This window comes from Chionomys nivalis, chromosome 26 (genome assembly GCF_950005125.1).
Source record: "Chionomys nivalis chromosome 26, mChiNiv1.1, whole genome shotgun sequence".
Lineage (NCBI taxonomy): Eukaryota > Metazoa > Chordata > Mammalia > Rodentia > Cricetidae > Chionomys > Chionomys nivalis.
In genome coordinates, this window is record NC_080111.1 from 35,697,761 (window position 1) to 35,724,462 (window position 26,702).

Below are 26,702 nucleotides of genomic sequence, written 5' to 3' on the forward strand. Positions count from 1 at the left end.
TTTAAAAATTTATTTATTTATTATGTATACAACATTCCTTCCATGTATGCTTGCATGCCAGAAGAGGGCACCAGATCTCATTATAGATGGCTCTGAGCCACCATGTGGTTGCTGGGAATTGAACTCAGGATGTCTGAAAGAGCAGTCAGTGCTCTTAACCTCTAAGCCATCTCTCCAGCCCCTCCGTTTAGGTCTTTACTTCATTTTTTTTTATTGGATTATGACCTCTTCTGGTATCCAATATCTTGAGTTTTTTGTATATTTTGGAGATCAGACCTCTGTCTGATATGGGGTTAGTGATGATCTTTTCCCATTCTGTAGGCTGTCATTTTGCCTTGTTAATCATGTCCTTTGCTTTACAGAAGCTTTTTAGTTTCAGGACATCACATTTAATTGTTTCTCTCAGGGTCTGTGCTACTATGGTTATATTTAGGAAGTGGTTCCCTGTGCAATGCCTTCAAGTGTACTTCCCACTTTTTCTTCTATAATTTTCAGTGTGGCTAGCTTTATGTTGAGGTCTTTGATCCATAGGGACTTGAGTTTTGTGCATGGTGATAGATATGGGTCTATTTTCATTTTTCCACGTGTTGATATCCAGTTATGCCAGCACCACTAGTTAAATATGCTTTCTTTTTTCCATTTGATAATTTTTGCTTTCTTATTAAATATCAAGTGTTCAGAAATATGTGGATTGATTTCCGGGTCTTCTATTTAGCTCCATTGGTCCTCCTGTCTGTTCTAATGACAATACCAGTTTTCAGTAATGTATCTCTGTAGTAAAGATTGAAGAAGGGATTGTGATGCTTCCAGAAGTTCTTTTATTGTATAGGATTGGTTTGGCTATCCTGGGTTTTTTTGTTTTTCAAATGAATTTGAGTGCTGTTCTTTTGAAGTCTTTGAAGAATTTTGCTGGGATTTTAATGGGCATTGTATTCAATCTGTAGATTGCTTTTGGTGAGAAATATGATCGAGCTTGCTTGACAGAGTTATGTCAGCTCAGAGATTTGAAAAACAGGCCATTGACTAACTCTATGTATTCGGTTACAGATCTCAGCAGTCAACATATGTAAGGGCACCATCAATCTACCTCTTGTTAATGACATCCCCTCTCCTAGGGAAGGGCCGACTCTTTGTTAAAATCAATGTTGAAAATTTTATTTAATCTTAAAAGTGTATTTTTTGGTGTATTGAGACAGGGTTTTTCTGTAGCTTTGCAGCCTGTCCTGGAACTAGCTCTTGTAGACCAGGCTGACCTCAAACTCACAAAGATCCGCTATCTTATGCCTCCTGAGTGCTGGGATTAAAAGCCTGAGCAACCACTGCTCAGCTAAAACTGCATTATTATTATCACTTTAAAAATCACTTTTTGGTATCAGTTTCAAATACTTTCTTAAGTGTATTGCTGCTGTTATTACTATTTGTTTCTGTTTTCCAATGTTTCTAAGTCATTGAGAGTTTCATTTCATTTCTTTCAAGTTATGCTGATTTCCATGTAGAGCAATGTCTCCTATACTTTAGGCTTGCCTCATGCTATGTAATTGAGAATTATTTTCAACACCTAACCCTGCCTCTGCTGCCCAGTTCTGGGAAGACAATCCTGCAACTTCTTCCAGGTTTGTCATTCACTAGCCAGTGAGAAAGAAAAATAGAACAGTTAATGAGTGTCTGCTATTCATTCTGGCTTTTATTAGGGACTTAGAAATGAAGAGGGATTGGTATAAGAATTGAACTCATTGACCAACTTTGAAGCTGGTGGAGACACAGTGCAGGAAGTGAGAAATTGGCCTGAGGGTAAGAGCTTTCCTCCTTCAACTGAGATTACTTATTGGAATCAGAAGGTCAGTTGTGATGCTGTATGATTCTACTGATTGACGATTGTTTGCAGTCCACAGACAATGAAAATCTAGGTATGGGATTGACCTTATCTTGAAACCTAATTGTGATATTTACAATAGTTCATCAAAAACAGATTACCTGGGTCAAATGTTCTGTCCCTGGACTGTTACTTTTCTGGAATAAGGTGTTCATCTTTAGGGAAAATACATGAGAAATACTTATTGTGCTCTAGTACAAATCCTTAGTCTCTGGAGCACATGGCCATAAAGTCTATTTCAAGTTTTCAAAATAATTTTTGAGATTAAAATTGCATCATATTCACATTGTCTCTGCTCCCTCTGAGCCATAACATGATCCTGATTGTTTTCTAATTCATGGTCTGTTTTTGTTTAACAACAGTTACAAAGTAACCACAGTTACACAGGAACAGTGATTCCTTTATGAATGTGACCTGTGTTTGTTTTCAGGATTTCCCATCTCTGAGGCAATGGGATGGCTGCACTGGAAAGTGAGTGTGCAATGCAATGTGCACACAAAGGACCCTGGTCTTTGGATGAGAAACAGGATGTGGTGTAGGAGAGTCGAATTGTGTGTACTAAATACAAACTATCTAAACTAGGGCCCTGTCTGCTGGGCTGGGAGGGCAGAACCGGAATGACTGTGCTGTCTGAGTCATTTGATCTCTGATCCTCCTATCGAGGAGCTGCTAATATTGTGAGGCCCAGCTAGGTGGCCCTAGCCAGTGAGGAATTATGGGAAGGGTTAGCAATGGGGAGTACTAGTAGCAGACAGTTTGTGGGTTCTTTCCATGATTCTATTCTGCCTCTGCTATAGGAGTAGGAGGGAAGATCACAAGCTATATTGTGGTGAGTGTTGGGTGTTCAGGTCTGTTGAACTATCATTTCTGCTGTGACTTGGACTGATCATGAGCTAGACTGTAGTTATGTTGGTCCATGTGGTTCATGTTGGCAGTATCCCTTGTCCTCTGAGCCTCCCTGTATATGAAAATATTGGGGCAGAGGAGTCTCTGGAAATTCAGGATATGGTGGTAATTGTCCAGAGTACACACATGGGCACTGCTCTTGGTGTGCATTGGGAAGAGACATTAGAAAACTGAAGGTCTAGATTCCAGAAGTTTTCAATATTGCATTCCAATTTCAGATTTGTGTTATAAAGATTACAAATAGTTTAGGAACTGGTAAGAAATGATATTGATCTTCTAGCAATGCATGTTCAGAATGCTTTTAATGTGATGCTGCCACTAGCTGTAATAGTGTGATCCAGTGAAGCTTAATTCCAGGGGACAAAGGAGTTTATGATCTGAAGATATTTCTCATGTATGCCTTGTGTTGGGCAAGTAGATAGAGTATAATCCATATCTTGGGCCATAATCCATGTAGGAGAAAATAAATTTTAAATCAATTTTCTTTTTTTCATAAACAACTTTCCTCATGACACATTATTTTAAAAAACCCCAATACTTGTGATTGAGTTTAAAAAATAAACAAAATCCAGCTCCCACCTCCTTATTCCAACTTCTTCCCATTCCCTACAAATAAAAGGGAAAAATGTAAACAAAAAATAATACAAAAAGAACACCTGAAAAACAACAACACCAAAAAAAAAAAAAACAAACAAACCAGCACTGCAAAACTTCCCAATACAAAATAGTGTTTTTCCCCTTGGGTAAGTGGAATTTACACCGAATCCACTGGGAGTGAGTTCTTTCCGCTACAAAAATCTGCAAAGAAAGGCATTCAGGACAGAAAAATAAACAAAAAAAAAACTTGATCAGACAAACTGGAGAGGCAGGAGCCCTGTGGAAAGAAGGGTAGGGTATGCCTTGACCTGGTAAATCAGGAGCAGGCAGAGACTGCAAAAGACAGAGAGAAGATGAGGGAAGGAAACAAGCTGAACAGATTGGTACCCTCCAGAGCTCTAGGTTAAAAAAAAAAAGGCCTCCTACCATCCGAGCCCACCTACACTTGAGCAGGACCAAAGAGAGTAAAGTGGAGCAGGAAAACCGAAAGCAGGTTGCACATTTGAGAAGTGTCCATATCGAATCTCCAGAGGGAATATGTTACTCCCTGGGCCTGCCCTACTGCCCAGAGCAGGTCCCTCCTTAGTTAGTTATGGGATTCTCCCCCTTCCACAGTATATCTTTTTTAAAAATTAATTTCCACCTTCTGTTTTACTTTCTTTTTTTAAATTCTTTTTTTGATCCAAGGGCCAGCTGTTTAAACCACTGTAGAATCAAGATTGGGAGCTGTTGCAATTGGTAGTTCAGGCACAGTATTGGGCACATGGAAAACCAGTCTGTTGTGCTGATGGGAATCACCTTGATCTGTCTCCCTCTAAACAGGGAATCATCTAAAGCCAGGGAAGTACTCACTGACTCTTTGTCTAAGAATTCTATATATGCAAACCCTTTGGCAAGGCCACTGAATTTGTCACAGACTGTAGTAACATGTTTGACTGAACCACAGCCATGAAAGTGAGCTTCCAGCTCTTCTGCTCTTCCACCATAGTCCACATTGACAACTTAGATGGAACTGGCATCAGCCTCCATCTTTCCCCCAAGAGACGTGATCACTAAGCCAGCGTTGCGTGTTGTTGTACTCTTATTTATTTACTTCTCTATCTCATTTTGTAGCTCCTTTAATTTCTCATCCTGTTCCTCTCCCTCCCTGACTCCCTGAAGCTTTGATCACTTCTAACAATCATACAGAGAATATCATACACAAAAAATACACAAACATACACAAAAATAGCAGTAACCTTGCTTTCAAAAGTGCTTGAAACACCAAGTAGATGGAGTAAATCAAGTTGATTTTTTTTGAATTTGTTAACTTTATTTTTTATTTTTTTATGTAAAATGCATTTTATTTTAAGCTTACTTCTTGGTTATATAAAATTCTGTAGTACATGTAGGATTCCTCTAAAGTTAGGTATTTTTAGGATTTATGTGTCCATTTTCAATAAATAAAGGCAATAAAAGAAGTCTCTATAACCAGGGTAATTTCACTGAAGGAAAGTTTGTCTGAAGATTCCATCTTTAAGTCAGAAGAATGAAAACTGAGATTTAGGAAAGAAACCTTAATTATGACTAATAAAATTATTATTATTACTCACATTCTCTAACTCATAAGATGTTTTCATGGATCACAAACTAAGCCTCTGTTCTCTACCATGTTGTCTTATTTAGGAATCAATTATTTTAAACTGCATATCCTCTAGTTAATCTTTTTTTTATTCTTTTTTAATTAAAATTTCCACCTGCTCCCCGTTTCCCATTTCCCTCCCCTCCTCCCAAATATTGCCCCCTCCCCCAGTCCCCTCCCCTATCCCCACTCCTCTTCTCCTCCCCCCACACCATTCCCCCTCCCTCTCGATACTGAAGAGCAGTCCAAATTCTCTGCCCTGCGGGAAGACGAAGGTCTTCTATCTATGTCCAGGAAGGTGAGCATCTAAACAGGCTAAGCACCCACAAAGCCAGTTCATGTATTAGGATCGAAACCTAGTGCCATTGTCCTTGGCTTCTCATCAACCTTCATTGTCGGCCATGCTCAGAGAGTCCAGTATCAACCCATGCTTATTCAGTCCCAGACCAGCTGGCCTTGGTGGGCTCACAATAAATCAGTTCCACTGTCACAGTGGGTGGGTGCATCCATCGTGGTCCTGGTTTCCTTGCTCATGTTCTCCCTCCTTCTGCTCCTCATTTGGACCTTAAGAGCTCAGACCGTTGCTCCAAATTGAGACTCTGTCTCTACCTCGATCCATCAACAGATGAAGGTTCTAAGGTGATATGCAAGATATTCATCAGTATAGGATAGGGTCATTTCAGGTTCCCTCTTAGTTGCCCAAGGTACCAGCTGGGGACATCTCCCTGGACACCTGCTAACCCCTCTAGAGTCAAGTTTCTTGCCAACCCTAAGATAGCTCTCTTAGTTAGGATATATACTTTGCTGCTCCCATATCCTCCCTTCCTATATCCCAACCATCCCAATCCCCCGAGCTCCTGCCATCCTCCCCTTCTCATGTTTCTCATCCCATTTCCCCTTTTCCCCTTGCCACCTCACCCCCAAGTTCCCAGTTTTTGCCCTGCAATCTTGTCTACTTCCCCTCTCCAGGCGGATGACTATATGATTTTCTTTGGGTTCACTTTCTTATTTAGCTTCTCTAGGATCACAAATTATATGCTCAATGTCCTTTATTTATGGCTAGAAACCGATTATGAGTGAATACATCCCATGTTCCTCTTTTTGGGTCTGGGATACCTCACTCAGGATAGTGTTTTCTATTTCCATCCATTTGCACGCAAAATTCGAGAAGTCATTTTTTTTACCGCTGAGTAGTACTCTAATATGTATATATTCCACACTTTCTTCATCCATTCCTCCATTGAAGGGCATCTAGGTTGTTTCCAGGTTTTGGCTATTACAAACAATGCTGCTATAACATAGTTGAACAGATACTTTTGTCATTTGATGGGGCATCTGTTGGGTATATTCCCAATAGTGGTATTACTGGATCTTGGGGTAGGTTGATCCCAAATTTCCTGAGAAATCGCCACACTGATTTCCAAAGTGGTTGCACAAGTTTGCATTCCCACCAACAGTGAATGAGTGTGCCCCTTTCTCCACAACCTCTCCAGCAAAGGCTATCATTTCTGTTTTTGATTTTAGCCATTCTGACAGGTGTAAGATGGTATCTCAAAATTGTTTTAATTTGCATTTCCCTTATCACTAAGGAGGTTGAGCATGACCTTAAGTGTCTTTTGGCCATTTGAATTTCTTCTGTTGAGAATTCTCTGTTCAGATCAGTGCCCCATTTTTTAATTGGGTTCATTAGCATTTTAAAGTCTAGTTTCTTGAGTTCTTTATATATTTTGGAGATCAGACCTTTGTCTGTTGCAGGGTTGGTGAAGATCTTCTCCCAGTCAGTGGGTTGCCTTTTTGTCTTAGTGACAGTGTCCTTTGCTTTACAGAAGCTACTCAGTTTCAGGAGGTCCCATTTATTCAATGTTGTCCTTAATGTCTGTGCTGCTGGGGATAAATGTAGGAAGTGATCTCCTGTACGCATATGTTGTAGAGTACTTCCCACTTTTTCTTCTATCAGGTTCAGTGTGTTCAGACTAATATTGAGGTCTTTAATCCATTTGGACTTGAGTTTTTTCCATGGTGATAGATATGGATCTATTTTCATTCTTCTACACGTTGACAACCAGTTCTACCAGCACCATTTGTTGAAGATGCTCTCTTTTTTCCATTGAATACTTTTAGCTCCTTTATCAAAAATTAGGTGTTCATATGTTTGTGGGTTAAAATCAGGGTCTTCTACTCGGTTCCATTGATCGACTTCTCTGTTTTTATGCCAATACCAAGCTGTTTTCAACACTGAGGCTCTGTAATAGAGTTTGAGGTCAGGGATGGTAATGCCTCCAGACTATCCTTTATTATATAAGATTGTTTGGGCTATCCTGGATTTTCTGTTTCTCCATATAAAGTTGATTATGGTCCTCTCAAGATCTGTGAAGAATTTTGATGGGATTTTAATGGGGATTGCATTGAATCTATAAATTATCCTTGGTAGAATTGCCATTTTTACTATGTTGATCCTCCCAATCCAAGAGCAAGGGAGATCCTTCCATTTTCTGGTATCCTCCTCAATTTCTTTCTTCATAGACTTAAAGTTCTTGTCAAATAGATCCTTTACTTCCTTGGTTAGAGTTACCCCAAGATATTTTATGCTATTTGTGGCTATCATGAAGGGTGATGCTTCTCTGATTTCCATCTCTGCTTCCTTATCCTTTGTGTATAGGAGGGCAACTGATTTTTTGGAATTGATCTTGTATCCTGCAACGCTACTAAAGGTGTTTATCAACTGAAGGAGTTCTTTGCTGGAGTTTTTGGGGTCGCTTATGTACACTATCATATCGTCTGCAAATAATGCAAGTTTAACTTCTTCCTTTCCAATTTGAATCCCTTTGATCCCCTTATGTTGTCTTATTGCTATTGCTAGAATTTCAAGCACTATATTAAAGAGGTATGGAGAGAGTGGACAACCTTGTCGTGTTCCTGATTTTAGTGGAATAGCTTTGAGTTTCTCTCCATTTAATTTGATGTTAGCTGACGGCTTGCTATAAATAGCTTTTATTATACTTAGGAACGACCCTTGTATTCCTAATCTCTCTAAGACCTTTATCATAAAGGGATGTTGAATTTTGTCAAATGCTTTTTCAGCATCTAATGAAATGATCATATGGTTTTTTTCTTTCAGATTATTTATATGATGGATTACATTGATAGATTTTCATATGTTGAACCAGCCCTGCATCTCTGGGATGAAGCCTACTTGATCATAATGGATAATTTTTCTAATGTGTTCTTGGATTCGGTTTGCCAGTATTTTATTGAGTATCTTTGCGTCGATGTTCATGAGTGAGATTGGCCTGTAGTTCTCTTTCTTGGTTGTGTCTTTGTGTGGTTTTGGTATCAGAGTAACCTCAGCTTCATAAAAGGAATTTGGCAATGACTTCTCTGTTTCAATATTGTGAAATACATTAAGGAGTATAGGTATTAGGTCTTCTTGGAAGTTCTGGTAGAATTCTGCATTGAAACCGTCTGGACCTGGGCTTTGTTTGGTGGGGAGGTTTTTTATAACAACTTCTAATTCTTCGCGACTAACAGGTCTATTTAGATTGTTCACCTGGTCCTGGTTTAACTTTGGTATATGGTACTTATCTAAAAAAGTGTCCATTTCTTTTACATTTTTCAATTTTGTGGCATACAGGGTTTTGTAGTAAGATCTAATGATTCTCTGTATTTCCTCTGTGTCTGTGGTTATGTCTCCCTTTTCGTTTCTGATTTTGTTAATTTGCGTATTCTCTCTTCGCCGTTTGATTAGTTTGGATAGGGTTTCATCAATCTTATTGATTTTCTCCAAGAACCAGCTTTTTGTTTCTTTGATTCTTTGGATTGTTTTCTGTGTTTCTATTTTGTTGATTTCAGCCCTCAATTTGATTATTTCCAGTCTTCTACTTCTCCTAGGTGAGTCTGCTTCTTTTTTTTTCTTAAGCTTTCAGGTGGGCTATTAAGTCTCCAATGTGTGCTTTCTCCGTTTTCTTTAAGTGGGCACTTAATGCTATGAACTTTCCTCTTAGCACTGCTTTCATAGTGTCCCATAGGTTTGAGTATGTTGAGTCTTCGTTTTCATTGAATTCAAGAAAGACTTTAATTTCTTTCTTTATTTCTTCCTTGATCCAGGTGTGGTTCAGTAGTTGACTGTCCAGTTTCCATGAGTTCATAGGCTTTCTGGGGATAGCATTGTTGTTTAATTCTAACTTTAATCCATGGTGATCTGATAAGACACAGGTGGTTACCGATATTTTTTTGTAACTGTGTAAGTTTGCTTTGTTACCGAGTATGAGGTCTATTTTTGAGAAGGTTCCATGAGCTGCAGAGAAGAAGGTATATTCTTTCTTATTTGAGTGGAATGTTCTATAGATGTCTGTTAAGTCCATTTGATTCATTACCTCCCTTAATCCTCTTATTTCTCTGTTAGGTTTCTGTCTGATTGACCTGTCCATTGGTGAGAGAGGAGTGTTGAAATCTCCTACTATTAGTGTGTGTGGTTTGATGACTGCCTTGAGTTTTAGTAACGTTTCTTTTACATAAGTGGGTGCTTTTATATTAGGGGCATATATATTCAGGATTGAGACTTCATCCTGGTGAATTGTTCCTGTTATGAGTAGAAAATGTCCCTCTCCATCTCTTTTGATTGATTTAGTTTGAAGTCAACTTTGTTAGAAATTAGTATGGCCACACCTGCTTGTTTCTTAGGTCCGTTTGCTTGATAAACCTTTTCCCAGCCCTTTACTCTGAGTAGATGTCTGTCTTTGTGGTTGAGGTGTGTTTCTTGTAAGCAGCAGAATGTTGGAACCTGTTTTCGTATCCAATCTCTTAGCCTGTGCCTCTTTATAGGTGAGTTGAGTCCATTGATATTAAGTGATATTAATGACCAGTGGTTGTTAACTCCGGTCATTTTTCCTTTCTCTCTTTCTTTCTTTTGGTAGTAGAGTTTGTGCGTTTCCCTTCTTCAAGTTGTGCTGGTGAAGGGTCATTAGATGTCTGAGTTATTGTGGGCATTGTTGGACTCCTTGGTTTGTGATTTTCCTTCTATTACTTTCTGTAGGGCTGGATTTGTGGCTACGTATTGTTTAAATTTGTTTTTATTCTGGAAAATTTTGTTTTCTCCATTTATAGTGAACGAAAGCTTGGCTGGGTATAGCAGTCTGGGCTGGCATCCATGGTCTCTTAGTTTCTGCAGTACATCTATCCAGGACCTTCTGGCTTTCATGGTTTCCATAGAGAAATCAGGTATAAGTCTGATAGGTTTACCTTTATAGGTAACTTGACCTTTTTCCTTTGCAGCTCTTAATATTCTTTCTTTATTCTGTATGTTTTGTGTTTTGATTATTATATGACGAGGAGATTTTTTTTTTGATCCAGTCGATTTGGTGTTCTGTATGCTTCTTGGACCTTCAAAAGAATATCTTTCTTAAGGTTGGGAAAGTTTTCTTCTATAATTTTATTAAATATATTTTCTGGACCATTGAGCTGTACTTCTTCTCCTTCTTCTATCCCTATTATTCTTAGGTTTGGTCTTTTTATTGTGTCCCAGATTTCCTGAATGTTTTGTGATGAGAATTTGTTGGTTATGCTGTTTTCTTTGATCAGCGTGTTTATTTTCTCTATGGTATCTTCAGTGTCTGAGATTCTTTCTTCTATCTCTTGTAATCTGTTGGTGGTACTTGTCTCTGTAGTTCCTGTTCATTTATCCAAATTTTCCATCTCCATCCTTCCCTCGGTTTGTGTTTTCTTTATTACTTCCACTTCATTCTTCAAGTCTTGAACCGTTTCCCTTACCTGTTTGATTACTTTTTCTTGTTTCTCTTGGTTTTCTTGGGTATCTTTGAGATATTTATTCATTTCCTCTACCTTTTTGTTTGTAATCTCTAATTGATTATGGCAGTTTTTCACCTCCTGTTTAAGGTCCTCTATTATTTTCATATAATTCACTTTTGAGTCGAATTCTTCTAATTCTTCTGGATTATGGTGTACACTTCTCATTTCGGGATTCCTGGATTCTGGTGATGTCACGTTGCTTTTCAAGTTGTTGGGGAAATTCTTGCATTGGCGCCTGCCCATCTTTTCCTTCAAATGGAGCCAGGAGAGGCCTGGTGTCTTGGACCAGTCTTTGCTGTGACTAACTCTCTGGGTGTATCTCCTCAGTGTAGGGGCAGGAACCGGTCCCTTGCAGATGAACTCCTCAACACCAAAACAGGGATGCCTGGTATTCCAATGACCCGCGGAAAGAAGGCCAATTGCAAGGTGTAGGGCCGGGTCGAGTAGAACACAGGCGACACTGCAGTACAAGCTGGAGGTGCCTGCGCTCCCTTTCGGGGGTTGCTGAGGCCTGCCCACTGGGCAGGCACTCACTGCTCTGGTTGGGTAGCATTAGTGTAGGGGGGTTTGTGCTCTCTACCGGGACAGTCCACCCCAGGTTAGTACACACTCACCCGTCCAGCTGGGACTTCTCAGCACCTACACAGGGACTCCTGATAGCCCCAATGAGCCAGGGGCCAAGGGAAATAGGGGGCAGGCAGAGCAGGTCCAGGAGAGCACAGCAGACACTGCAGCCCCAGCAGCAGGGGCCCGCGTTCCCTGGCGGGGACATTGAGGCCTGCTTTCTAGTCAGGCACTCACTGCTCTGGGTTGGTAGCCTTAGTGAAAGGGCAAGAAAGTGTTCCACAGCAAAGGACCTTGCAGACAAGGCAGGCTTGGGGGTGGGGGTGGGGGCGTGTGTGTAGGAAAGAAAGCCCTGCAGAAGGTGCTGGGGAGGGGCGTTTGTGCTCTCTACCGGGACAGTCCACCCCAGGATAGCACACACACACCCGTCCAGATGGGACTTCTCAGCACCTACACAGGGACTCCTGGTAGCCCCAATGAGCCAGGGGCCAAGGGAAATAGGGGGCAGGCAGAGCAGGTCCAGGAGAGCACTGCAGACACTGCAGCCCCAGCAGCAGGGGCCTGCGTTCCCTGGCGGGGACCTTGAGGCCTGCCCTCTAGTCAGGCACTCACTGCTCTGGGTTGGTAGCCTTAGTGAAAGGGCAGGAAAGTGTTCCACAGCAAAGGACCTTGCAGACAGGGCAGGCTTGGGGGTGGGGGTGGGGGCGCGTGTGTAGGAAAGAAAGCCCTGCAGCAGGTGCTGGGGAGGGACGTTTGTGCTCTCTACCGGGACAGTCCACCCCAGGATAGCACACACTCACCCGTCCAGATGGGACTTCTCTGCACCTACACAGGGACTCCTGGTAGCCCCAATGAGCCAGGGGCCAAGGGAAATAGGGGGCAGGCAGAGCAGGTCCAGGAGAGCACAGCAGACACTGCAGCCCCAGCAGCAGGGGCCCGCGTTCCCTCATCAAGTTGATTTACATGTACACTGATACTTTAAAAATCTGTTCTCTTGAAATTCCATTTAAAGAGAATTTATTTCCTCACTGTAATGCAGACTTGGATTCCATCACCAATGGTACGAAACAACATGGTGGTGATTCTAAGAGACATCATTTTCTTTATTAAAAGAGAATGAGATGCTTTCAGTAATCAAATATATTTTATGTAAAGCAAAGACATCAGAAGACTTCAAGTGAATTTTGTTAACTTCGGTGAAACAGCCCTTCTCACCGAACCCATTTTCTATTATTGGTAAAGGAGAGAACACTAGTGTACAGGATGTGTGATGGCCAGTGATTCAGTGAATTAGATTAGAACCTTGTTGTTCTTCTTTAAGAAACAATAATATATATATATATGTGTGTGTGTGTGTGTGTGTGTGTGTGTGTGTGTGTAGATTTGTGATTGTGCCCTGTTTTGTCAGTGGTGTCATCCATATTGTTGATTTTGTGAATCATAATTTAATTATATCATTCATTGTTTGTGAAAATGATGGACCTTCCCCAGTTTGTACTCAGAATATTTTTTATACTCTTTGGTGATAAACAGTTTTACTTTTCTCTTCTTGGTCTCAGATGCTTGCTTCTAATTATTTTATTTTATTTTTTCATTTATATTTTAATAATAAAGCTTGCCTGAAGATCATAAAGTAAAACAGATGACATGGCCAGCCTTAAACCACAAGCAATACACACACACACCTTTAATCCCAGCAGTCACACTAGTTTTTTGTAGAGTCAAATGCTGGTGTCTCCTATCTTTAATCCTATCACTAAGGAGTTGCAGATAGGAAGTGGCATGCCTGGGCAGATAGAGGAATATAAGGTGGTAAGAGAGAGGAGTTGAGGATTGACTGTTTTGTAGAAACAGCATTCAGTCTGAGGACTTGTAGAGACAGGATACCCGATTTGGTGAGTCTAACATTTATCTAGGGCTTCCCTTGGAGGTAAGGCTGAGGTTAAGGAAAAGTTAGATTAAGAGAAATGAAGACAGAATCATAAGTTAGACTGAGAGGATGAAAGGTCAATGGAAAACAGCCCGAGTTTATTTCTCAGCCAGCATATATACTAAACACAGTCAAAAGGCAGATCAAAAAGCAGTGCAGTCAGCTCCCCACCTCCCTGCACTGTGCTTGGAGGCAGCTCAAACCTGTGAATTAACTAGTTCTGCGAAGCAGCTTCTAATCACTAACAAGGAGTGCCCCTGGCTGCCCTACACTAGCCCAAATCTTAACAGAAAAAATGGACTCTTTTAGCTGGGCAAAATGCTTTTTCTGTTGGCTAACACAGGTGTTATTCACAGCCCTCAAGATTACTAAAAGAAGAACAGCAGGCATGCTTCGACTCAAATAGAATCTTTAAGTCTGAAATGACTCCAGATGGAAACTGAGTCACACATGGGCTCCCACATTGGACTGGGAACTTTATAGAGCTAAGATCCAGTGGCTGGATGCAGTGCTTCTCTGATCTTTCAGCTTTCAGCCCTACTATCTGACTACAGGATTTATGAATAAGATCAGTTTGCACTACATCTAAAATCTAATTTAAATAACAGGCTCCTTTTTAATTCCTGTTCATGATTTTGGGTCTAAATCTCTATCAAGTAACTTAAAATTAAGTTTTTGAATTCTGTATATAAATAAAATACTATGCTCCTTTAAACGCTTTGAGCTTTACTACATATACCACTTAAAAGATTTTCTACAGTAAACCATGATCATTCTTAGCAGTGACCATTAAAATCTTAAAGAGGGGCTTAGGGCCCCACACCATTGATTCCTCCTAGAGTGTGGTAATGTTACTAAACTGACTACCCTCTTCCAAAGGTCTGCTTTGGGCTATAAATTATACAAGACAATTCCAAGATTACTATCTAAGATGGTCCTCATGCATTATACTAGCCAGAACTTGAGATAATCCCTCTACTTTCCCATTACACAAAGACTGAACAAGAGATAATACAGGCAATTCTCCCATGAATTGAAATTATCCTAGGTTTATTTCAGGGACCCTTATAGATGCCATTGCCCACAGACATCAAAAAATAATTTCAAAATCATGGTTCCCATATTCCCAATAGTTGGGGTAAGCAGTTTGGTCATTTATTAGGTCATGGTTTATGTCATCATTGAGGTGGAGGTGGTAACAAGTTACTATGGGTAATGGTAAAAAATATAAACAAAGGAGATAATATTTAGTTATCTTGTTCTGAAAAGAAAAAGGGAAGATATAGAAATTATAGAATAAATGATAGATTACTAATTTGACTTTAAATAAAAAACTATATTAAATATTTTACATTAGTTTGGATTTTTGTATATTAATATATATTTGAGATTATTTTTGTTATATTGTAGATGTTTCTAATCTTATTTAGCATATTTTTGTATATTCATGGAAATTCAAGGTTATTTTTGATAAAACATACTGCACATACATTTTTACTCTTATGTAGGGTTTTCTGCCCAAGTCACTTTACAATGTAAAATAAATCTCTAGTCCTGAAAATTACTAGTACAAGCTATTTAAATTAATAAAATTACAAGTTAATAGTTACATATTATAATCATACTTATATTCATGTAAGGTAGGCTTTCAAGGTGAAACAAAAAGACATTTTATTTTCATTTTTGTTTTCATGATAGGGTTCCTTTGTATTACTCTGGTTGTCCTGGAAATCACTTTGTAGACCAGCCTGGCCTTGAGCACACTGAGATCAACCTGCTTTTGCCACACAAATACTGGGATTAAAGACATGCACCATCACTCCCTGGCCAAAAATATATTTTAAATAAGTCATCAAACATTTCCTATTCAAAATATGGCATTTAAGATGTTATGATTATATAAGGTATTTATGGCAAGACATGTCTGTTCCTGACAACACCAATCTACTTCAGAGAAATGATGGATATCATAGAAATGACTAAATGGAGATAACTTTCTTGCTGGCAAGACTTAGGCACTGGCAAGAAACTGCCCTTTGACTTAACTACTAACAGTATACTGTCCAAGTTAGATAGGCAGTACACAAAAGAAAGTGACAGCTGAGCATTGCCATGGCAAAACAGGAGAATCCTTCAAAATTCCTGCTTCACAGAAACTTGGTCAGATCTTCTAAGTGTATAGGCTAAAGTTAAAAGTCCAACAGTACAGTGGAATCTTGGGTGACTGTCCAGGCAGCCCACAGTTTATGTTATTTCTGGGATTTTTTAAAATTGTTTTTATTGAGGTATATATTTTCTCTGCTCTCCTCCCTTCCTCCCCTCTTCTACCTTCTCCCACGATCCCCATGCTCCCAATTAGTTCAGAAGATTTTGTCTTTTTCTACTTTCCATGTAGATTATATCCATGTGTATTTCGCTTAGATTCCTCTTTGTTATCTAGGTTCTCTGTGGTTGAGAATTGTAGGGTGGTTTTCTTTGATTTAGGTCTAAAAGCCAGTTATGAAGAAGGGCATTGTATATTTGTCTTTCTGGGTGTGGGTTACCTCACTCAGTATGATGTGTTCTTGATCCATAAATATGCTTGCAATTTCAAGATGTCATTATTTTTTTCTGCTGTGTGGTACTCCATTGTGTGAATTGCAGCACATTTTCCTCATCCATTCTGTGGTCATGGAGTGTTTAGGTTGTTACCAGGCTAATACAAATAGTGCTGATATGGATATAGCTGGACACATGCCCTTGGGGTATGATTGAGAATCATTTAGGTATATAACCAAAAGTGGTATTGCTTGGTCTTGAGGTAGGTTGTGTCCTAATTTTCTGAGAAATCACCATTCTGATGTCTAAAGTGATTGTACCAGTTTGCGTGCCCACCAGCAGTGGAGAAGTTTTCCCTTCACCCCACATCCTCTCCAGCATAACCTGTCCTCAGTGTTTTTGATCTTGGCTATTCTTACAGGTGTATGGTGGAATCTCAGAGTTGTTTTTACAATCCTTAATGGCTAAAGATATTAGACTTTTCCTTAAGTGTCTTTCAGTCATTTTATAGTCATCTGTTGAGATTTCTCTGTTTAATTCTGTACAATTATTTTTCTATTGGCTTATTTGTTCTTCTGATGACCAGTTTCTTGAGCTCTCTATATTTTGAATATTAGCCCTCTGTTTGATGTGGGGTTGAAGAAGACCTGTTTCCATCCTGTAGGCTGCCACTTTATTGAACATTTCATCTACTTTTCAGAAAGTTCTCAGTTTTAGGTGGTCCCATCTATTAAATATTGCTATTAGTGTTCGTGCTTCTGGGGTTATTTTAAAAAGTGTTCTCCTGTACCAATGTGTTCAAGTGTACTTCCAACTTTCACTTCTATAAAGTTCAATGTGGTTTGTTTTATGTTTTGATCTATTTGGACTTGAGATTTCTGCATGGAGATAGATAGACACTATACTTTCCGTTTACTCAGGTAGTATTATATCCTTCTCAGGTCTCTAATGGATTTAAATACTACATAATTTTAGTTCTCTCGGTTACCAAATTGAAACAGCTCAGAAACTAGCATGAAACATGTAAGGTTAAGAGATAAAAAAAGTTTGTTTTAGTTTGGGATAAAATATGATTTAGGTACAACACTTACCTAGATAGTACAGATAATAAAGTATTTTCTCTAAATTTACCAAATACAAATTAATTGGTCATTGTTTCCTATATATATTTGTACATAGTTGTTGTTTATTTTGTATATAGCTTTACTGTGTTAGTTAAATCCTTCACTTTTTATTTAGTAAGAAAGGGGAAATTATGACATTTTGATCATGTTCTCATAATAAAGCTTGCTTGGAGTCAGGACAGAGCTAACAACAACCTGACTGAAAATCACCCTAGATGTTTGGAGGTCTTTGAACAGGTAGGAATCAGAATTATTAAGGCAGGCTTGAGAGAAGATATAGGCCCTTTACTTGCATGGAGAAATTGAAGAGGTAGTAGTCACCAGTGGCTGATCAATTGATTTTCTGATCTTTCAAGTTCTTACCCTGCTATCTGACTCCTGAGTTTTTATTTTATTTTATTTCAGTTTAGTTTTGTTTAGTTTGGTTTAGTTTTTCTGAGACAGGGTTTCTCTGGGGCTTTGGAGCCTGTCCTGGAACTCATTTTGTAGCCCAGGCTGGACTTGTACTCACAGAGATCTGCCTGCTTCTGCCCCTGCCTCCCAAGTGCTGGAATTAAAGGTGTGTGTCACAAATGCCTGGTCTGAGCTTTTATTTTAAATATCAATTAGATTAATGCTTCAGTAGGGATAGAGCTAATTAAGTAAGCCCTTGGAAAATGAAGACAAGAAATTGTGGTTCATTTCTGTGAGTTCAAGGCCAGTCTGGTCTACAAGAGCTAGTTGATTCAGTAATCTACACTTTTATCCTATCATTTCATTGGGTGTCTTTTGTAAGTGGATGTATATTTATGAATATATAGACCTGGTTTTGGAGATGGCCACTGGCTCTGTCCCTCTATAAATCCAACCATGTCACTAAAATAAAAATTCTGAGTTTCTCTCTCAATGTCAGAAACATGGGACAGAAAGAAAAAAAGAATTTAGAAAAATTTTTACTTTTCTACATTTCTACTTTTGAGTCTATTGTACATGTGACTGAATTTATATGTCTGTATATGACTACATAAATAATGTGTAAGTTTTCCACAATGAACAAAGAATTTTCCTGCAGTAATTTTTGTAGTTTCCAGGAAGAAATTGGGGTCCCACAATAACAATTCAACCTGGTTGATATGATGGCGTGATGATGATAGTGCTACTACCAGACCTGTTCTGCATACCAGCTGCTCAAGATGGTTCCAACTTGGTTAGCTGAAATGGTCCACTTTTTTCAAAGTTCTGGACAGACCTTATAAAAGGAAGCTCAGAAAAACTTTACAAAATACTCTGAGACTATTTGCAATTATACCAGACAGTAATCTTGGAACTTAACCATCATTTTTCTTTCACAGGATCCCATAAAAAGAATATCGCCCTCATGACAGCTAGAAGTAATTATAAAAGACTACATCCCCTCTTCCAACAAAGTTTGTCCTAGGGTTAGGCACATCATTTAGGGGTTGATTATAATTGGTATAGTGTTGTGGGTTAGAAGGGAAATTTTATAGGCTCAGAGATTTCTTTGAAAAAAAGGGAAAATTGAATGGAATAATAGATTAGTGTGAGTTTACATACATTAATAGTAATAGTGAGTAATAGAGTGAATGCTTGTGAGTTATAATTTATAGGCAATTGCTTTGATATAAATTTTAGTATGTTGATATAATGTTAAATATTGAATATTGTATGCATTCATGCTTCTACCTCTGCTTAAAACATTATATATTGATAAATATATTTATCAAATTGCAATGTACATTTCTTCCACTGATCAAGATACTTATTCATTGGTTACATTCTGAGCCCATTGTCCTCATTTGTTGTACAGTTGTTTACTGTTCAATATTCTAATAAGAAGTCTTAGTCTTTAAGTTATATAGGTATTAGAATTATAGATCAATAGTCATCTATGTTTGTCATACTTATAGTTAGAATAATCAGGATTTTTAGACACAATAAGAATATATTTTACATAGATAGGTAATCTTCAACCACTTCAAAAAGCTGTAAAATATGGAATTTAAATAACCTAGGGTGCTGTTGAAGTGAGAAATGATTACTACTGGTAGGATTAATCTATTTTCCAGAGAATGTTGGGCACTGAAGACACTCGAAGCTTGTTTTCTTGTTGTCAAAACTGGCCTTTGGGCAAAGACATGCTCATGCCTCAACCTCTAACAAGACACATGGTATCCAAAAATGGCTAAGGAGTTCTGTTAAATCTTGACTGGCCTTCATCTCAGAGACAAATACACCCACCTCTGTTTTCTGAATGTTGTGGTAAAGGCAAAATACACCAATACGCCCAGTTTGTCCATATTTTTTTCCTTTCTGTAGTCATTAATTTTCTCATGCATACAACGTACTGTTGATCTTTTCTCTTTTTCTCTCCCTGTGAATAGATACTGCTCTTATAAGGTGGTATCCTATACAAAGAACACAGAAATAACAGAATTGAATCTCCTTTTCAATTTCCTTCTAAAGTGACTGTCTATGTCATGGAATAAGAATGGGAAACACCAGAATCATAAAACTATACTTTCAAAGAAGTATGCATTTCACTGTCATACTTACATTGTACTCATGTATGGTATATTTTGAAGGCAGTGACCTACGATGATGTGCACATCAACTTCACTAAGGAAGAGTGGGATTTACTGAATCCTTCCCAGAAGAATCTCTACAAAGATGTGATGCTGGAGACCTATAGGAACCTAACTACTATAAGTGAAAATGAATTTCTTTCTTGTTTCAAAAGATGGAGACAACTTTTCCTTGGTTTATGATTTTGTTCTGTAATTTTATTTAGAGAAAGAAGAATGAGGTGAATAACACAGTCACAGTTCTTAGGTGCACCTAAGATAATAAGCTAATTGTTACACATTCTTAAATAATATAACATATATTCTGGTACTGTATTTTAGTACACATTTGGGAAGACCTTAACACCGAAGAGCATTGTCAATGTTCCAGAAGACATGCAAGGTAATTTTCTTGGGCAAGTTCATTACAATTTCCCTTGAATAGTTTGTAATGTGTTCTGGAACTTTACATCAAAAGCAACAGTGTAAATAAGCACAGCTTTAAATGTATTGATGGTTATTAAGTTCTCACAAAAACATATACCACAATTTCATGTATGTGGATTGCATCTGCAAAGCCTTCATTTAAGAAAAAGTCTAGGTAGTAATGCTTAAACAGATATCACCATTTGATTCATAGCCCCATGACAGCTATATTGTGGAACTGCTGCTTCATTTGCTTCTTGCTATTCATGACAGCAAATGTATACATATTTCAGTGATGATGAATATAGCTGCAAAACTTTCTACTAATTCAATAGCCCATGGTAAGCCTTGTACCACTCATATACTTTTTGGGACTGTGCTAAGTTTAGTGAAATCAGATTAGTCAAGGGTCAATGGGCAGTTGTTGAGGAGAAACCTTGATATCTATACCACAAGTCTGTGAAAGTCGAACCTTGTGGCTTCATTTTGGAAATCTTTTATACACTATTCTTTTTTTCATATATATATATATATATATATATATGATATGTCACTCTTGACACAAGTGTATGAGCATAGAAATATGGAAAGATTTGGCATACCTATCCTTAAGAACAATTAAGAAGATAAACTGTAGTTCCTATGTAGAGTGTACATGTTTAATTTGATCCAAAAATACAAAGTTAATTTATTTTATGTCATCATGGTTTATACATAAATACAAACTCACATTACAACAAAAACAAACAAACAAACATGAGTTCTAGGTCTATGCAAATACTTCTGGGTTTCTTAGTTCAGGTACCAAATGTATAATGATTCACAATTTAGTAAAATTATGAATGGAGTAATGTTGGTAAAGCACTCAGTATATGCAATTCTCTTCAAAAATGTAAAAAAATTCTAGAAAAATATAGGTAGTATTATAGATGTAAAGATAAATCATGACACAATGGAATTTATCCTCACAAAAATTTTTTAGATGTAAAATGACCCCCAATGAGAGAACAAAACATGATTTTAAACAAAGCTATAAAGCCTTGATATTTGATTCCTTTTTACAATTTGAAAAAATATGAAATTAATTCATATAGGTATGAGGTTCAAATGCATTGAATGTGGTAAAGCTTTTACATGTGTAAATTTTCCTTGCAGATTGAACGAAATCAAACTGGAGAGAAGTTTTCAGTATATTCTAACTGTGGTAAAGTCTTGTCTTTTAACACTCGTCTTCTAAGGAATGAAAAAACACATAGCTGAGAAAAATGCTGTGAAATTAAGCAATGTGATAAAGTCTTTTTTTATCACAATCATCTTAAAATGCATAAAAGAACACACACTGGAGAGAAACCCTATGAATATGGTCAAAATGATAAAGACTTTCTTTATGAAACTCATCAAAGTCATAAACGAACACATACTGGAGAGAAAACATATGAATGTAATCTGCATGGTAAAGTCTTAGCTGATCACAGTAATCTTCAAAAGATTAAAAGAATATATACTAGAGAGACACCCTATGAATATAATCAGTGTGGTAAAGACATTGCTCAATGTACTGTTTTTCAAACACATAAAAGAATACCCTATGAATGTAATCAGTGTGGTAAGGCCTTTGCACATCATAATCATCTTCAATTGCATAGAAGAACACATTCTGGAGAGAAATCTTATGAATATAATCAGTGTGGTAAGGCCTTTGCACACCACAGTAATCTTCAAAGCCAAAAAAGAACACATACTAGAGAGAAACACGATGAATGTAACCAGTGTAGTAAGGTCTTTGCACACCACAGTAATCTTCAAAGCCGTAAAAGAACACAAACTGGAGAGAACCCCTATGAATCCAATCAGTGTGGTAAGGCCTTTGCATGTCACACTGATCTTCAAAGGCATAAAAGAACACATAATTCAGAGAAACCTTATGAATGTAATCAGTGTGGTAAGGCCTTTGCATGACATAATCATCTTCAATTGCATAAAAGAACACATACTGGAGAGAAACCATATGAATGTAATCAGTGTGGTAAGGCCTTTGCATGCCATAATCATCTTCAGTTGCATAAAAGAACACATACTGGAGAGAAACTCTATGAGTGTAATCAGTGTGGTAAGGCCTTTGCATATCAAAGTAATCTCCAAAGGCATAAAAGAACCCATACTGTAGAGAAACCCTATGAATGTAATCAGTGTGGTAAGGCCTTTACAAAAAACAGTCATCTTCAAAGCCATAAAAGAACACATACTGGAGAGAAACCCTATGAATGTAATCAGTGTGGTAAGGCCTTTGCACACCACAGTAATCTTCAAAGCCGTAAAAGAACACAAACTGGAGAGAAACCCTATGAACGCAATCAGTGTGGTAAGGCCTTTGCATGTCACAGTGATCTTCAAAGGCATAAAAGAACACATACTGCAGAGAAACCTTATGAATGTAATCAGTGTGGTAAGGCCTTTGCATGACATAATCATCTTTAATTGCATCAAAGAACATATACTGGAGAGAAACCATATGAATGTAATCAGTGTGGTAAGGCCTTTGCATAACACAGTAATCTTCAGAAACCCTATGAATGTAATCAGTGTGGTAAGGCCTTTGCATATCACAGTAATCTTCAAAGGCATAAAAGAACCCATACTGTAGAGAAACCCTATTAATGTAATCAGTGTGGTAAGGCCTTGGCCTGTCATAGTCAACTTCAAAGGCATAAAAGGACACATACTGAAGAGAAACCGTATGAATGTCATCAGTGTGGTAAGGCCTTTGCACGTCTCAGTCATCTTCAGTTGCATAAAAGAATACATACTGGAGAGAAACCCTATGAATGTAATCAGTGTGGTAAGGCCTTTGCACAACAAAGTAATCTTCAAAGCCATAAAAGAACACATACTGGAGAGAAACCCTATGAATGTAATCAGTGTTTTAAGGCCTTTGCATGTCACAATGTTCTTCAAAGGCATAAAAGAACACATATTGGAAAGAAACCCTATGAATGTAATCAGTGTGGTAAGGTCTTTGCCCAACACAGTGATCTTCAAAGCCATAAAAGAACACATATTGGAGAAAAACCCTATGAATGTAATCAGTGTGGTAAGGCCTTTTCACAACACAATAATCTTCAAAGCCATAAAAGAACACATACTGTAGAGAAACCCTGTAAATGTAATCAGTGTGGCAAGGCCTTTGCATATCTCAGTCCTCTTCAATTGCATAAAAGAACACATACTGGAGAGAAGCTATGAATGTAATCAGTGTGGTAAGGCCTTTGCTCAACGTGGTGCTCTTCAAGTGTATTGAAGAACATATACTGGAGAGAAACCCCATGAATGTTATCAGTGTGATAAGGCCTTTACAGACCCCTATACTCCTCAAAGGATTAAAATGTAACATACTCTAGAGATACCTCTGAACGGAATGTGGTAAATTCTTTTTCACAATCATCTCCAAATACATAATATGAGCCCTTCTGTGGAGAAACCCTGAAGTTAATTTGTGCATTTTTCCAAAACATGAGAAAAAAAAACATACTGTAGTGAAACTCTATAAATGAATTCAGTGTCATAATGTTTTGTGCTTCACAGAAGTGTAAGACTTTGTGTGTCATCATCTGCAAAAGCTTGTGCATATTATCATAATCTTTTGGACCTCAAGATAAAACTGGGGGCTTATTTTAAATTGTTCTTTCAGATGTTAAGCCACTTACAGTCAGTTAACCAAAATCAGTTATTGTGTGAAAAAAGTTTGGTAATGTCAACAATTTGTTTATGCATCATTATACCTCTCTTTATTTTAGTTTGAACCAACAAAGTAATGGATAAAACCTTATTGGTTACAGGAAGGGTATTCCAACTTTGGTCTTCAAACCAGAGCCAAAGGAAAGAACTTTGTCTCTGAATCTAGAAGTAGATAATGAAACATCTCCCTGAAAACAGCCAATATATTAAAAAGGCTCAGTGAAAGAAACACAATTTGGCTCTCAAACCAGAACCATAAAATCCTAAAAAGTTTCAACAATGTTTTTAAGCTCAAAGGATACGATTAACTGAAATATGAGAGGCATGAAGAGTCAAATCTCTCATATGTTTACTTGTATGTTTTGTATAAAAGTATTCTTAGAAGTTGAGGGTATAATTATGGTTATCAGAAGATTGGGAGTGGTCATCAGGAACGTAGATAGAAGGTGGTTACAAGGAATATTTTCTGAAAAAGAAAAATGGCTTGAAGTAATAAATGATGGAAACATCACCCTTAACAGTAGCCACAGATATAAAATATTATGGAATTACCAACTAAAGAAGTGAAAGGACTGTAGGGAAATAATATTAAATCTTTGAAGAAGACACTAGAGAATGGGAAGATGTCCCTTGCCCTTGTTAATTAGAAATCAACATAGCAATCTACAGGCTCAATACCATTCCCATGTAAATATCAGAAAAATTCTTTACAGATCTCAATATAAAAACACTCAACTTCATATAGAAAAGCCAAAAAAAAATGTAAGATAGGCCAGAACGTTATAAGAAGGTTCACCATATCTGCAGCTTGTACCCATAAATCGGTCTCATAGTGCTATCAGCATCATGCCGTCATATCAACCAGGTAGAGACATCATGAGGCCCCAATGTCTTCTTCTTGGAAGCTGTTCTTTGTTGAAAATGTAAACATTGTTCATGTAGACATATTTTCAGTGAAAGATAAGATATAGACAAAATGGGCATGAAGGAAAGTAAAATGTCCCTTTAAAATTGATCTTCTTTCTTTCCCATACCAGAAAGCTATTGACATGGGACAGAAATTCTAAATTCTTCTTTTTAACATCATGCTTAGATTTAGAGGATAGTCATGGTGTAAATCTAAAAACCATTTCTGATTCTGAAGTAGAGATATAAACACAAAGGAGACATCTTCTAAACCTGTAGCCCATACAAAGCACCTAAAAGATTATCTCTCTGGGGGGTGTGCCTACTCATAGGTTTACAGGTCAGTAGCTGGCCCCCTTCCTGAGACACAAAGCATGCAGTGTGGCAACGAGAACCAAGAGACAGATCAGCTACTATTCCAGATAGTGAGAACAGTGCAAGCCATGGCTTAGAGGCTGCAGCAAAGTCAGCAGGACATTTAGAGATTCTTCCCTGTGCTAAGAGCAGTAACAGCGCACACCTGCCCTAAGCCAGAAACTCTGGAAGGGAAACACACTGTGTTTTGACAGTCTTCCAAATAATTCCAGTATGTGTGTAAGTTTTAGGACCTTTGATCCAGGCTATCAACTCTCATATGTTCTTTGCAGGGCTCTTCTTGGGGATAGGACCAGAGGTAAAGTGGATGTAAGTTCAGAGAAGTTTGGAAGTGCTAATCTACATTGCTTTTGGAGAGCCACCAATAAACATTAGCCATTTAAAGGTTTCAAGAAGTCCTACAGTAAAGACCTTTATTTCTCATTCAGCATTGGCTCTCTGATTCTTCAGTCTGCCTATTCATACTTCCATATATACCCTCTTAGGGATATCATCCTCACTATTCACATGGATGAACTGTAACCTAGAGAAAATTAGGAGATTTTCCCAAGTCACAGAACATGTTTCCATGTTGAAAAAGACCTTAATAATATTTTGTTTTCAATACCCTGCATCCTCTGTCCTTTTACTCTACTGTGTATCCAGGCATAACTCTGTGTTATGTAGCTCATAAGCAGGACAAAATTCTCTGCATTTATCTTGAAGGAATTTTCTGACTACTCATCCCTGGAGCACCTAGTCTTTCTTCTGTGCTCAGTTATGTACCTGATGACCCTGCTTGGAACATTGCCTTCATGGCCGTGTGCATGTTGGATCTGTGCCTACACACACCTATATACATCTTCTGAGTAATATTTCCATTTAGAGAATCTGCTACACATCTCCTTTGTGCCTCTGATGCTGTTCCACCTTCTCTAATCCCAGAAGACCATCTTCTCTAATGGCTGTGACATCCAGATATATCTGAGACATTCCACAGGCTCCACAGAGTACTTGCTGCTTGTCACCATGGCCTGTGATCACTGCCTTGCTATTTGTCAGCAACTCAGGTACCCGTGCACATGAGCCACAGCTTATTCTTCATGCCTCCAAGAGTCTACTGGGTACTCTACATCTTCGGGTTGTTGACAGAAACAGTCATTGCCATGAGACTGCCATTGTATGGTGAAAAAGTATTCAGACACTTCACCTGCAAGGTCCTGCATGTGCTGAAGCTGGCCTGCAGTCACACATCAGTCAGCAATGACTTTGTCTTTGTGGGGGCCATCCTTCTGCTACCTCTACTCAAGTACCTCATTTGTCTTTCCGACATGCCAATCCTGGTCACATTCATAAAGGTACCCTCAGCCAGCAGGCCCTGCAAATGCTTTTCCACCTGCTTGGAGCACCTTGCTGTAGTCCTACTTTTCTATAGCATCATCATGTTCATGTACATGAAACCCATGAACACAAAGGGCTATATCTCTAACATGGTCTTCACAGTCCTATTTTGGTTCCATAATAAGTTCTTTTTTCTCAGTTCTTGAGTCCCTAGTCTGTTGTTGCTACAAATGTGCACTCACTATGATTACCAATTTTTAATATGATATTTTGTTCTTGTTCAGACAAATAAATCTTGCCTGGATATTAGAGGGCAGAGCTAACAACCACTAGTGGACCCCAGGATCTGGCAGGAAGTGGATCATGACTTTAATCCCAGCATTTGGAAGATGAAAAAAGAATCAAATCCCCCCATTTGGTT

The 26,702-nt window shown here is 38.2% G+C and overlaps 2 pseudogenes; both read left to right on the forward strand.

Moving 5' to 3' along the window:
- Positions 1-18,081: 18,081 nt before the first annotated feature.
- On the forward strand, positions 18,082-23,095 carry LOC130866859 (zinc finger protein 431-like; annotated as a pseudogene).
- A 1,865-nt stretch (positions 23,096-24,960) lies between these two features.
- On the forward strand, positions 24,961-26,487 carry LOC130866860 (olfactory receptor 13J1-like; annotated as a pseudogene).
- The last annotated feature ends 215 nt before the right edge of the window (positions 26,488-26,702 follow it).